This window comes from Episyrphus balteatus, chromosome 2 (genome assembly GCF_945859705.1).
Source record: "Episyrphus balteatus chromosome 2, idEpiBalt1.1, whole genome shotgun sequence".
NCBI classification, from domain to species: Eukaryota; Metazoa; Arthropoda; class Insecta; order Diptera; family Syrphidae; genus Episyrphus; species Episyrphus balteatus.
This window is the reverse complement of record NC_079135.1, coordinates 78,643,905-78,658,822: the sequence shown is the minus strand read 5'-3', so window position 1 is coordinate 78,658,822 and position 14,918 is coordinate 78,643,905. Positions and strand designations below refer to the sequence as shown.

The 14,918-nt window shown below is 30.5% G+C and overlaps 1 protein-coding gene across 2 annotated transcripts in view; it reads right to left on the bottom strand.

Annotated features, from left to right (window-relative positions):
- LOC129908862 (dorsal-ventral patterning protein Sog) overlaps positions 1–14,918 on the bottom strand; it is a 47,918-nt gene that overhangs the window by 16,630 nt on the left and 16,370 nt on the right. The window lies entirely within an intron of this gene.

Sequence of the window (14,918 nt, the reverse complement as noted above, 5' to 3'; positions counted from 1 at the left end):
TTTTTCTTGCCTCTTTATTCTACACTTGACAGTTGGAATTTTGATCGTGAAGACATGTAGATTAATTCTTTCAATAAAAATCTAAAAAAAAATCATTTATGGATATTGTTTACACATTACCATTTATTTTTGTATCCAAGTCGGTAATCAATAAGGCTGTTTGGTTTTATATTTTTTTTTTTACTACCAACTGTCAAATTAGTTGTTATATCCGAGTTAAGTGTAGTATTTCTCAAGCTTGACTTTAATTAAATGACCAATTAATTGGCAATTTTTTGTTGTTGTTGTTGCTTTGCTCTCTTATTTTTTCTATTGCTAATCTTATGACGGATATACGAGTACGAGTATTTATACGATGTCAACATTTTAAGGTAGTGAGTTTCGTGTGCGACATGACATGTGGCGCCAGTAGCAACAGCATGCCTACTTTTTTTCTATACCTATGTTGTGCTACATAGATAGTTTGTATTTTGTTTTCCTTGGAAAGTTTTATAGGTAGATTTATTTTTTATTTATCTTTTTTTTTTTTTTCATTTTTATATTTGGATTTTTCTATTTTTAATTTGGATAGGCCTTGTGTGGGCTTGTTTAACTAGTTACAAAACCGGATATTATTATTTGAAGTGTTTATTTTTTCGCACTTGGTCTATAAGTGTGTCTATAACGGCTTATATCCTATAAAATGTTTACGTAAAAAAAAGCTTACATCTAGCATGTAGCAGACAGATTTGCCTAGACTTTTTAAACGTCTGATTACATTTGACTCATGACACACTCCTATGTTATTTTCAACATATCTATTGTGAATCTAGTGAAATAATAGGTGCGTTCAATTGAGCCTTGCAAATGAATGCAACCTGCAGTTTTTGTTTTAAATTAATTTGCAAGGAAAGGAACACACCTAATTATGAATGACATTTAACGTCTCATTCACAATGTTGAGTTTTAAAAATTTCGAGCAATGAATCTTTTATTTGATGAATTCAGTGATTAGTCAAAAAAAAAGGTCAATTCACGATAATGTTTTAATTTTTGGTTCCTCCAATTTTGTTTTAATTTATACATAACTTTAAACAACAAATAGACTTATTTTACAAAAGACATCCGCTAACTCAAGACGTTCAAACCTAATTAGGTTTTGTTAACTGATACAGGGTGTTCATCGCTTTGTTCTTATAAAACCACAAAAACAAAATATCCGAACAACTTTCGAAAAAAAAAACTGCCAATAAAGTTAAATCGCTAAATAATAAGACTAACATTGGTGAATTTTATTCCAAGCTTTTGTCACGTGGACATAGGTTTTTTTATGCTGTTTTTCTTTGCCTGCTTCCCATGTTAAACATGAGAACAGGAGTACATCGCTTGTGGTAACCAACTCGTAATGCGGTTTAACGCCATCAGCCGGAAATAAATAAAAGAACTGGCCGAAAGAAAAAAGAAATACTTGTACCGCGCATCCCATACAAATCGAAATAAATATAGATATATGTTTATGTATAGGAATATATCATGCATTGCATACGTTACGTATAGGTATATATATGCCAAAAAGAAAAAAGGTCGTTACACACCTATACCTACCTTTAAACGTAACGTGTACATGAATTTCGTACCATACAAAAATTTGTCGGAAAAACAACGTGAGGAAACACTCGTATTTATTTGTTCCCCAAAGAGAAACTGCCAACTACAATATATGCAGCCGTTTATTATCAAAGGGAACACACCTCTTCGAATGGGAATTTCGATAAATATCTTCTTTTTTTTGTTTCTCCTTTGTTTGCGAGATTGTATGTCCGTCCGTGTCCAAAAACAAGGGTTACCATGCATCCGCAATAATTCTACATAATGTTGTGTGATTTTTGCTAAAAAATTATGTTAATGGTCAAAAATATTCTGGCACCTTTCATGCAAAAAGTTATTATATAATACCTGTCAATTTGCCACTGATAGATGTCAAACGAAATAAACAAACACTGAAGTTTGATTGTGTTTGTTGCATCACATGAAATTAAAGTCTAGAAATGTGAAATGTCAAAATTGTGAGGAATGAGTTTTCTGCTTTCTGCTTTCTACCATATGCATGGTATTTTTCTCATATTTTTCTCATATGTATGACTTTTTAACTTCTTTGTGGGTAACCCTGGTCTGTTATACCTTTTCATGACGTCCGAAGTATCCGTATTATACGCCTGCTTTCGGTGTTATTTTTCGCACTCTTTGTTTATCGTTTGTTGTATGATGCCTTTCTGGTTGGGTTTTAAAGTAAACCGCGGCAATGTTGTGCATGTGCATATAATACAGTAACAACAATACATCTTCGTTTCCTCTTTCATTTAAACCTTTTTTTTCCATAGTCACAATGATGGGATGTTTCTTAACTTGTAATCTGACAATTTCAATTAATATTCCATTGCTACTACCAAACTAGGTGAACTGAACCTAATAAATAATAATATAATTCAGGCTCCAGATTTTTTTTTTCGACTGTCACCTTAATGTCATGTTACCATATGGATTAATATAATAATAATTGGAACGTAAAGAAGAAAAAATAATTCTGAATGTCTAGACATACTCTAAGTAAGTTGGCACCCTGTGTCTAAGAAAACCACCCACGACATGATTGAATTTATATAGAAAACACACAAGGGCCTAAAAAAAGAATTTATCTTAATTGGCTTTATTGTGAATGCATCACAATGTGCAAAAAGTTATATCCACTTTTTTCTAGTTGGATTGTATCGGCAGACCAATGTCCATCAAACAAGGGATTTGATCTAAGTAAGTAGGCTATACGACAAAGTTCTGTTTTTGATCTGTTTGTTTCTGCTTTCATTTTTTTGTCTCTTAATAAAAATGAATCTTATGAACAATTATTTTTCAGAGAATATAAAAGATTTTGTATTCTTTTTTTTTTTGCATTTATTTCCATTCTGACTGCACGCTGCTGCCATCTTCTTCGGCACCATCAACATCATTTTTTTGAATTTGCCGCACGTCGTCGTTGTTGTCGTTTTCGTCGTCGACGTCGGTCGTCGTTGTCGTTTCGTATTAAAATGTGCGCGCCACAAAAATAGAGTAAGTTACGGGCGCAAATATCCGTCCTGGCTGTCTGGCCAACCGCACATAATGTTAAAAATTACACATTTATAAGTGCATTGCACTCCCCATTCTGGTGAACGTGCAACGTATTCTAGGTTATTTTTGTGGCATATACTGTGTGCATACAATATAAAACTAGTGTGCACGAATATACAAACATCTAAATAGAATTTTGAACCAACAACAAAAATAAGTAAATAAATAAAAATATTGTCGCCTCAATAATATTAATGGGGTAACATCTATAAACGAGTGTATAGGGAGAGATTTTTTAAATATTAATTTTTTTTAGTTGGTTTTGTCAAACTTTGTTGCAAATTCTGTCATATTGTCGTCTGGAATGCATTGGAGTATCTATAGGTACTATTTTTTGACAGGAACAATACTATAGATTTTAGAATTTCTAAATTAAATTTTAGGATTGAATCATCATTATGTTTACACCCAAAGACTCGAATTCTTGTTTTTATATAATAAGCTAGTTCAAATTTCCGAGATCTTGGAAATGTTAGCTTTCTTAGTAACCTGAACGGAATCATATGTCAAAGCACATGTCAAAAATGTAAACAAGAAAGTAATGTATCCCTAAAATCTGACAGCCCATCCCGTTACAATTGACATATTTTAGGCTATGAACACATTTAACCTGAATTAAAATATGCAATAAACAACTTTTTCAAAAAAATGTCAAAAATTAAAATTATGAACTTTAAAAAGTGTGAACCAACATAGACAATAATGCCCTTCTATTTTATTCTTTAAGCCTACCTAAATATTGTTTATTTTATCTGATTTCTTGGACTTAATTTCAATTAATTTATATTTTTAAACAAACAACAAGAAAAAAACGGAACCAGAACAAGGGAGGATATAATAATACAAATTTATGAAAAAATAATCTCATAATGTACATATACATTCCGTCATGCCCTAGCTTCGGCCAATATCAACAATGAATCTGAATTTATTATTATCTTTCTTGTCTGTGCAAAAGAAGAATAAATCCATGTGGATTAATTCACCTACTTTTTGGCGAACGTTTAAATAGCCAGATGACAGAAGATATGACGTTCAAGTGAGAGAGAGATTCTTCAACAAAAATTCGATGCAGTAAATAAACATCACTTAAAATTTTACAAACAAACAAATGAAAAAAAAATAATATAAAGCTAAATAAATAAATTGAGGTCGATTAAAAGTTTAAGCGATACACTTATGTTCAAAAAGTAGGTATAACTTGCTTTTCATTTAAGCGTTTCCTTTTTAATTTACGTAAGTCTATATAAATGTGTACTTACACTACGCGTCACTTGAATAGAAACAACAATTTTTCTTTAGAAAATAGCGATGGGCGCTTCGGTGAGGTAACTTAGTAGATTTTTGGTTTTGCATTTTCAAAGAGAAAATTTTAACAAACAATGTTGTAAAAACAAAAAACCCAAAACAGAAACCGTATGGCTCCTAGTTGCGTTTTTTCGCATTACTTCACAAAAAACAGTTTTATTTTTGCGTCACTTGAATAGAAACAAGCTCTTAAATTATATAAAAATGATGAAAAATCATGGACAACACTAATTTTAGTAAAGCAGTTTTAAACTTTGACATTATTTGCACATTATATCCAATTGTAGGCTACGAGCTACCATTAGGCACCACAGAAAATGCATAAATAGAATTTAATATTGAAAATGCACTTGTACTGTACACAATCGTGGACCTAATTGGAGAAAGTGATAAAAGTGTTTGGTAACTTCTTTGAAATTAAGAAAATGACATTTTCTACAATTTAAGTATTGAATAAGTGAAATAAACTTTCGTTTTCGTCCGGAATGCATCTGTTTTGTTTCTTTTGCGTTGTTTTTTCTGGAACTATCCTTGTGCAATCTCTAAGAGGGTTGTTTTTCCACGTTCCTAAACTTCCCAAGAGCTTCTTCCATTATTTCTTTGTAAAAGTTTGCATCTTTTTTCGAAGCGTGAAGCTTCAATTTTGCTATTGCACATCATAAAAACAAAGCGTATTACTATAACACATTTTAGTGCAGTTTGGTGGCGTTATTCTTTCATAAACCAATAAAATAGGACTAATATTAACGTGGTCCATCTGAGTTGGTATGTTTTCCTTTAAAAAACTACTCTTTACCTCACTTCTTTTCAGTTCGAATGCAACTATTAAATAGTTAACTTTTTTGTAATCTTAGTAGAACTTAAAATGTTGTTATTTTGCATTTTGAGGCTTTTTAAATGTTGTGCACCTTTTATAACTTCCATGATGGAACAAACCAACACATTACCATCGCACTAACACCACGTTTTTGACCGATTTTAGCGGCAAAGTGAAGGAAATTGCTGCTAGTTTTTAAATTATTTTTTTCTCTGCTCTTGATTTGGGTCTCGCCTGTCTTATTTTTTTTATTCAATCACTAGTTTACGATATTTTAAAAGTATTCTCATACAAATTTGGCAAATTTTCCAATATCTTTCGCGATTTTGCATAGTGCAAGTGCATTTTCAATGCTAGCTGCTATTTAAGCATTTTCTGTGATGTCTAGTGGTAGCTCGTAGCCCATAATTGGTTATAATGTGCAAATAATGTCAAATTTTAATACTGCTTTACTAAAATTAGTGTTGTCCATGATTTTTCATCATTTTTATATAATTTAAGAGCTTGTTTCTATTCAAGTGACGCAAAAATAAAACTGTTTTTTGTGAAGTAATGCAAAAAAACGCAACTAGTAGCCACACGGTTTCTGTTTTGGGTTTTTTGTTTTTACAACATTGTTTGTTAAAAGTTCCTCTTTGAAAATGCAAAACCAAAAATTTACTAAGTTACCTCACTGAAGCGCCAATCGCTATTTTCTAAAGAAAAATTGTTGTTTCTATTCAAGTGACGCGAAGTGTATCTACTTGAAAGATTGACATTTTCAGATAAAAACTATTATTATTTGAATTATTTATTATTATATGGTCCGCGGTTGCATTTTATATTACATATACCTACTTATACCTGTGTATCTAGTGCGGCATTGTGGCTTTTGATGCAGCAAAGATAAACTAATTTTTGGAAACTTTAAATTTCAAACCAATATTTACTGAATTAAATTTGACAGTTTTAAGTGCTGAAATGTCAATCGGCTGTCAATTCAGATATATCATAAATTATTTGATGGCTTTTAGGAGAATTTATGTACCTCAAACATCAATTTTTAAACGAACAAATATTTACATTTGAATTTAACTCAATTTTGGAATTCTCCTTTTGACCGAAAAGCATTTTAAATATGGTGACCATATTTGATTTATAAAATAACATAAAACAGTAAAAAAGGTTTAATATGTATGAATTCAATAATGTGCTTTCTATTAGCGCCTGTAAAGAGATAGCGTTGAACGCTGCCATGGTTACTTTTGTAACAGATTTAGAAGAACTCATTGAAAGTTCAGTAGTAATGAAATGATCAAAAATTGTCAGATCTGTCATACACAAAGTTTTAATAAGTAGAGTGTAATTAAAACAGTTACTTGTCACTTTTGACACTTAAGTATTTAAAACATCTAATACACAGCAGATGGTCACCTGAAATTAACAATAAAATAAATGTACGTACAAAAGTACACTTAATATGGCGCTCGTTGTCAAAGGGAGTTTTTTTTTTAATGAAATTTTATATTAGCCGTCTTAAATCGAATTCATTAAAGTTTTTTAAAGGAAATGAAATGCATATCTTTTGATTTATGGTTACTCTATACTTCTATGATGATGGTTGATATTGAAAACCAATAAGACTTTGCGGCGGCAGCGTAGCCGGTGGCGGCGCAACGCGATGGTGCGCGGTGAAGCGTAACCACACTGAGATATGAGATAACACAATTTGATTTATATATTTTTTTGGAAACAAATAATAATATAAGAAATAATAATCAAATTTATTATGTCAATGAAGAATACATATCTCTATTCTATACAATTTTTCTGGTATAGACAAAATAGCAAGCACGTGATTTTGTTGTTGAACAAGCCAATTACTCATACTTTCTGGCAGACTACTAATTTATTGGCTAAGTAGAATGGCAATCGTCTTGAAAGCTAAGACTCAGCACAAATAGGGGGCTCGGCATTCCGTGTAAGCAAAACGAGAATAACATACATTTTATTCATGTATGTATGTATGTAGGTTTATAGTATAGAAGTATCTATACATACATATCAACATATGTATATTATTATCCTTTTCAGGTGATTGAATTTATTTTTGGCCATTGATTGGGACTGGTCGGTGTTCGGTCGTTCGTCGAAACGTTAAATATACACAATCAGTGTTTTTATTTTCGAAGGAAATGACGAATTGCCCTGAAGAAGACTATACAACGAACGATCAAATACATTAAAACAAATTCAAACTGACTTTTGGCATTTTATATTCGTTTTAGTTTGTTTGTTATTTTGGTTTTCCTTTTTTCTTCTATTTTTGCATTTACACTTTGCTGTACATGCTGCAAGGTGTGAAAATTAATGTTACTTTTTCTACTTTTAACTTTCAAATAAATCACGAGATAAGAATAAAACAGATTGTGTCTACGTGATAAGAAATTATTGTATTTCCTTTTAAAAATTTAGGTTATTTAGCTTAAGTATATAGAAATATATTTTATTAAAATCATACAGTAGTGTGTCAATAATTTGAACACTTTAAAAAAAAAAAAATATTTCGTCGATATTTCAGGAATGTGAACACACTTTATTTAAAAAAATTCCTCACTTTTGCTGTCAAAAAGGTAAAGAAAAAGAATTGTCAAATTTTTGACAGAATTAAACGTCACTTATATTATGTCCAATCATAAATAAATGAAGTAAACGAACAGAATCAAAAAGCATCTATTATTCAGCCCTAGGCTAGTTCAGATATCTGAAATCTCAGAAATCTAAAATTAACACTGGAAATTGAGTATCAGAGTTTACTGTATTTCTATTCCATTTGTTGAAAAAAAGATTTCAGTCATAGCACCTACATTTTTCTACCTGAAGGGCACAAGAATATTCATGTTACAAAATGATGAAGAGCTGTCAAATGAAAATGATCCTTTTCTCTTTGCAACTTTGTCTCTCATTAATTTTAAAATTCCACATAAATGATCTAGTTTTGAGAAACATATTGTATTGTGTATGCATGGGGATATCTTATCAGGAACCGTAAATGTGACATTATGGTTGAATATCCTAAGGGTGTATATTTCTTTTGTCACCATCTAGAATTTGTGTTTATTCTATTCCATTCATAACTCTTCATTTTAATCCTCAAAGTAAGACACAATAAGGATGATAAAGATCTTATAAGAATAGGTTTTTATTCTTTTTTTTTTCTATGATGAAGTATGTAGTGTTATAGTTTTGAAAACACTTTTGACAGTGGTGGGAATGATTTTTTATAGGATACTATTAATTGAACTGTCAATGAGATGTGCTGACATTTATTAATTTTCTTAATTAATAAAAAAAGAATACTGTTAAGTGCAAATGGATGGTTGGTTTGACAGTTAAGTTAAGTGGACTATCAAACGCCACTTAAAGAATTTTGTTCACATAGAAGTCCTTAGTAAGGGATACCAATGTCGGCCGACTAGTTCGAAAATATGAGTTCTATTTCAAGTGGTCAGACCGCAATAAGTACTTTAACATTATCGAATTTATCGGACATATATTGCCAGATGGCAGTTGGCTCCATGCATACTATTTTAGGTACATAGTTATGATTTCGTTTGACGGATCTGGTTAGTAGTATTATTAAAGATCTGTTCGTTCACTTTATTAAAAAAAATGACTTTAATATATTAGAATTACTTAAAAAGAATTATAATGTTATACAAAGAACTGTGAAAATTTGACGAAAGTTTCCAATTAAAATTGAGTTTGAAGTAAAAAGGAAACATGCAGAATGATTCGATTTGATTGCAAATCGTTCTAAAGCATTTTATATTATGCATCTATTGACGCATGGAAAATTTTCACATTCACGATTTTTAAGAACAAATGAAGCATCATATCGGTAATTGAAGTATCTATAAAATATCATGCTTCTATTATTCCTGGAATCTTTGAGTAAATTAAGATTCTTACTATCGTTTTTTTTTTCATTTAGAAATGCAAAAATATAATAAAATTTGCAATTTTAAAGCTTTTAATTTTATATCTGTGAACGAAACGAAAAAAATGCCATGTCTGGATGAAGATTATAAAAAATAAGACAACCGGAACCAGCGCAGCGCGGATTACTTCCTCGTAAAAATATATATATTTTTCTGCTAGTACTTGTATCTTGTGCGTTCAGCAATGAGCAATGAGACATACCTCCTTGTATAATATATGTACGTACCTACATTTTGTATCTATTTCTTTTCTAAATGTGCCGTTCCGTCTGCTGAATAAACAAATTCAAGATACACATCTTTTTCATCAAAGAAAAAGAGCCTTCATCTCTTCGTCCCCATCTTTTATGTGAGTTTATTTATTTGTGTTTTATATTTTTTTTTTTCTTATTTTTGTTATTTTTTTGTATTCGTTTTTCACATCTTCACATGACTAAATGCTTTGCCAGGGAGTGCGTCATGCAATTTTGCTAAATGTTTTTGTATCTCAAGTTGAAAATAATGTTTTCCGCTCCACCTCTCCTCTCGATTCAATTTAATTCATTTTTTGTTTTTTATTTTTTTTTCATACAAATGTATATTTATATATAAATTGAAATTCACTATACTCAGTGAAATGAAAAAAAAAAAAAAGTCAAGTCAAACAAATATAAGTTGATATATACCTAGTGGAATTAGAATTTATACGATCAAACTATGTATATGTTGTAGCGAGATCGTTATCGATCAATTCCTTTTGATCATTATAATGCGAAACAATACCTAACTGTGATCAAACTCAAAATGACAAGAAAACTAGCAAAGTTTAGGTTGTGCATGTACGAGAACATTGTTAATGATTGTATCACTTGTATATGACTAAATTTTCAATGAGTTTCAAGTTGGATATAAAATGATTGTTTTTATTTATTAGTTGTTTTAAAAATTTAAATCTTCAAAGAATTTATATAAAGAAATTAGAATTTATTGATATTTCAAAGGATGTTTGGTGATATTTTATGAAAATAGAAAAAATTTAGTCAATTAGAAACTGATTAACCAGTTGCAAGAAACCGTTTTCTGTCACTTAAATGGGTCAATTAGTTTTCCTATAAACTTTATATGCATCTAAAAGAATCTATCAAATGTCTTCTATGTTGTTCATGCTATTTATTATAAACATTTGCATTGACATCCTTTACTTTAATCAAAGCCATTTCCTACCACTACCTACTACTAAGTTAGGGATCATTGACCTGGTCAAAGTAGGGCAAAACTACTTTGCATTGACAGCAGTTTTTATTTTCTGTTTATTATTTAATCAAAACTTTATGTAGAAAGGAAGAATATAAAAAAGTGCATGTCGCAATCTGCCAACAAATCCCACGTTAATTTATCCATCGCCCATGCTAAAGTCCAAGATTTGCTTTCTTAATAGCATTTTATACGCCGCCGCGACTGAATGGAACACGCCCACGACATCACAACAAAAAACATCCCAAAGAATGAAACCGTACAAAGCCAAAATCAAAATGAAAAAAAAAAAAAAACTAAATCGTTTGTCGTAAGCCACAACAATAAAGAAGAATTCAGGGTGCGCAGAACATTTAAGCCAGAGAAAATAGTCTTAATATACAACAAACCAAAAATACACAAAAAAAAAGTACCAATACGTTTGTATATTGTATACTTCCTTAAGATAGAGTTTACGATAATATAAATGTTGAAGATGGAAACTTATGGTGACATTAATAATGTGGAAGTTTTATTTTTTTTTAGTCTACCATTAATTAAATGTCTAAGGCTATAAGCTAACCGTGCTCATGAATGGAGATGGTGACTTGAATGCAGAGCCGGACTTACCGATAACGGTTTTAACCTTAAACTGAGCTTTTTACGTAAATTCGATTTGACAAATAGAACTTGAAAAGAGAAATAACTTTACTTAAAATGACTTCTAAATCAAATCCTTTAAATGCCTATTTTAAACCCTTCCTAAACCTGAGTTTAAACTCACTTTTTTTAAATAGTTTAAATATAAATTGGACCCGAAAATTGGAAGTATGTGAAGTTCTCGCAAAATTTGAACAAAATTTGTTCTATTTTGGTATTTTATATTGAAGTTTAACCTTGGTTAAACTTCGGTTATCTCAATTATTTTGACCGTTTAGTGGAGGTTCCACCAAGAATTCACCGAAAATCAGTTAAAAAAAACCTTACGTTAAGTTTGCGTCAGGAATAGCAATGATACCTATATAAATGGTGAGAATATGTGACTTATTTTAAGGCATCAAAAAGTCAAAATCCAGCACTGGAAACATGTTTGAATGGAATATTTTATTTCGTCTGAAGATTGAAGAAAAAAAGATCAAAATATAGAGATTGAGGAAACGCGCAAAGGTGTATAATTTTCTACAGACTCGATGTTCATTCAACAACACACAACACCAAACCAAATCGAAAAAAAAAAAAACAAATATTAAGACTGAATTTTGGCGTAGTATTCGCCTACATAATAGCCATGTGGTGGGCAGAAGAAGTACCGTGCATCATGCCCACAGAGTCTAGTGTTGAGTCTTTTAGCCGGTTTTATAGGTATGTTTTTCCGAGATTGAAAATTTATAATATGACTTCATGTATATCTACATCATATGTACCGCATATATAAACGTCATGTAGGTGTATATGTCTATCTATTTGTATTTGCTTTTTTTTTGTATAAATTTTTTTTTTGAATGTTTTAAAATTTGCATACGCGTCCCATTCAAAAATAAAATTTTAACCACCACTCTGCGATTGAGCTAGATTTTTAAGAATGAAAAAATATACTCACTGTTCATGAATGACAGTTTGCCACTTCGAACAAAAAAAAAAACATTATAATTTACTAATTTGGTGTTCATGATACCCATAACGTAGACAACCAAATGACGTATTTGACAAACGTAATGACGTGACGCAAATAGATGACATATTAAAAATGTCAATAAAATGCAATCAAAAAAGATGAATAATGAAGCTATAAGGGCGGCGACACAATGTACAAAGATGATTTGTCATAATTTTTTTTTAATTTTGAATTGTATGCAGAGAAATAAATAGAAAAAAAAAAACTTGACAGAACCGCATAAGTCACAAACTCAAGGTGGCGCTTAAGTCGTGCACATAGCTTGAAATAATATAAGTTAAAGCTTTACAATGCAAAAAAAAAAATATACCAAAGTGATTTACAAACTCAAGGTGGCGCTTGAGTCGTGCAGAGAATATTAGCTTATGCGTTTTATTGCAATAAATGGTAATTTATTTTCTTTTTTGTTTACTATGATTGAAGAAAAATGTCATATAATTATTTATTTTTATACCAAAAGACCTTTCTAATAATAAATTTATAAAATTCTATTATTCTATTAAACTTGTATTCATTTATGTACTTTATGTGAATTCTAATGATTACGAAAATGTCCATAGTACTATTTCGCATTTTAACTATTTCAAGTGTCAAAAAGACAGGTCGATGTTTATCTATAACAGCTAGTTATTGGGAAAAAAGAAATTCAAATTTGTAACGAATTCTTCCAAATTTTGGGTAAACATGTCCATAATTGGAGGTACAGTGAAATGTAGGATCAACGACCACCTGGTATACCTCCTATTAGTATAGTAACCCATCAGATTTTTTTTTCCTTCTGAAATCTTAAGCCAAATTAATGTTTATTCATTCATGTTCCAAAAAACATTTTGCTTGTTATCTCTAACGCATTCCCACACATCTGTGGTATTATTAAAAACAACAATGGTTTGTAACTACCGCCCGCCGAATTATATAGACGGACGGTGTCGGTCTGCCTCTACCGACGGCGATGAAGATCCGTGTCTATATAGGCATTTTGATCCTATTCATTATGGGATAAGGCACCCCGAGAAAGAATTTCATTAATACTCGTGTACCATTGGATCTTGTATATATGGATGAGAATGAAAGAACCAAATGTTTACCTTGCAACCGATAACCTAAACTGGATCTTTAAACAAGAGGTAAAGAGACGACCCCGACTACGACGAGGATGAAACATATTATCAGGTAGACAAATTGGCACCTCTATTATTATTTGTTTCTATGTTTTTTCTTATTTTTCTAACAAATTAGATGTCCATCATCACTGTCTTACCGACACATAACCTGCCAGTGATACCCAGTTAATATGATATTCTAAATTTTTCTTTCTAGACTACCTGTCGTCATCCATATAATTTAAGAGTGGAAAACCAAATTATGAAAATTCCCAAAAAACAGGTAAAACATGTTCAAAAATGCATTTCCACCTTCTATCGATTCCATAGAGATCCCGAAAATAAAAAGGTGAAACACACAATTAGGATGGGAATTCCCATTTCCTCTCTCTGGATTGGTTTAGTTAGACAGACAGACACATGTGTTGTGTGTGCGCGATGGTGGATATGGAATTTCCATTCAATTGCCGCAATCGATTAGGGATGATGTATTATGACAAGTTAAACTGGGCGGTGGTGTAGTAATAAAAGTATATAAACCGTTTTATTGGGGGTGATTTTTTTTTTTAACATCTTAGCTTGCCTGCGGAGGAGATGCTATTTTGTTGTTGTTTTTCTTGGATGTGTTAATAGTGGGTTTGTTTAGGTTTGCTGATAGAATGGGCGTGAAATTCCCAAAGCTTTGTTTTGTATTTATAATTTCAATGCAAACAAAGTGATGACTTGAAAAAATAAAAGCTTGTATTTGTTTTGTTTGCATTTGGATATCATTGGAAAAATAAACGTCAAAATGAATATTTATTTATTTTTTGAAAACAAGCATAATGGCACATGAACAAAAAAAAATACTGTTGATATGCTTTTCTATAAATGAAATTTCAGTAAATTTGATGTTTAAGTCATGATAAATATTTATGTATATTTATACAAAAATTTTATACAAATAAATAGATTATTGAACTTGATTTATTTCCAATAAGGTTGTCGAATTAAAGCCGAGTTAATCATTGAAGCATGTTTCTTAATGAATTTATATCGTGAGTAAAAAAAAATCAACTTGACAAATTTCAGGAAGCTGAACTGGGCTAATTTCTGTATGCAAAATATAAATGTTCCAACTGTCGAAAAACCAAGTTGACAATTTTTCTCTCCTTTATTTTAAAGTTCTATTAAGCGTGTTCAACTAACTGAAAATAATTCCCTCGAAGAAATTCTTCACTTTTACTGACTAACAAAATTGAATTTGACGGAAGACAATCTTTAAAATTTAAAAAAACTGCCTTTTTTCGGAATAGAAAAGATTTTAAAACTGTCATACTAACCAGATTTCGGTTTTATGATTTTTACTGAATAGAAGACTGCTACTTTTATCATGTTTTGTTAAGAAAATACATAATTTACTTTAAAAAAAAGAATGTTTAAACTTTCAAAATACTAAGATTCCCATTTTGTCTGAAGTTTTTTTTTTTTTTGTATAAAGCGTGTTCAAGTTAATGAAATCTTATTGTCCAATACTGAGATTTCTTTGAACTGATGGAACTGAATATTAGCAATTAAAGCAAATAAAAAAGAGCAAGAAGTCTGTTTGATTAAAATAAATTACAAATGAAAATAATGTTTTACGTTTAGGGTTTTCATTTTTTTTTAATATCAGGAAAAAAGACTGAAATAGAATAGAA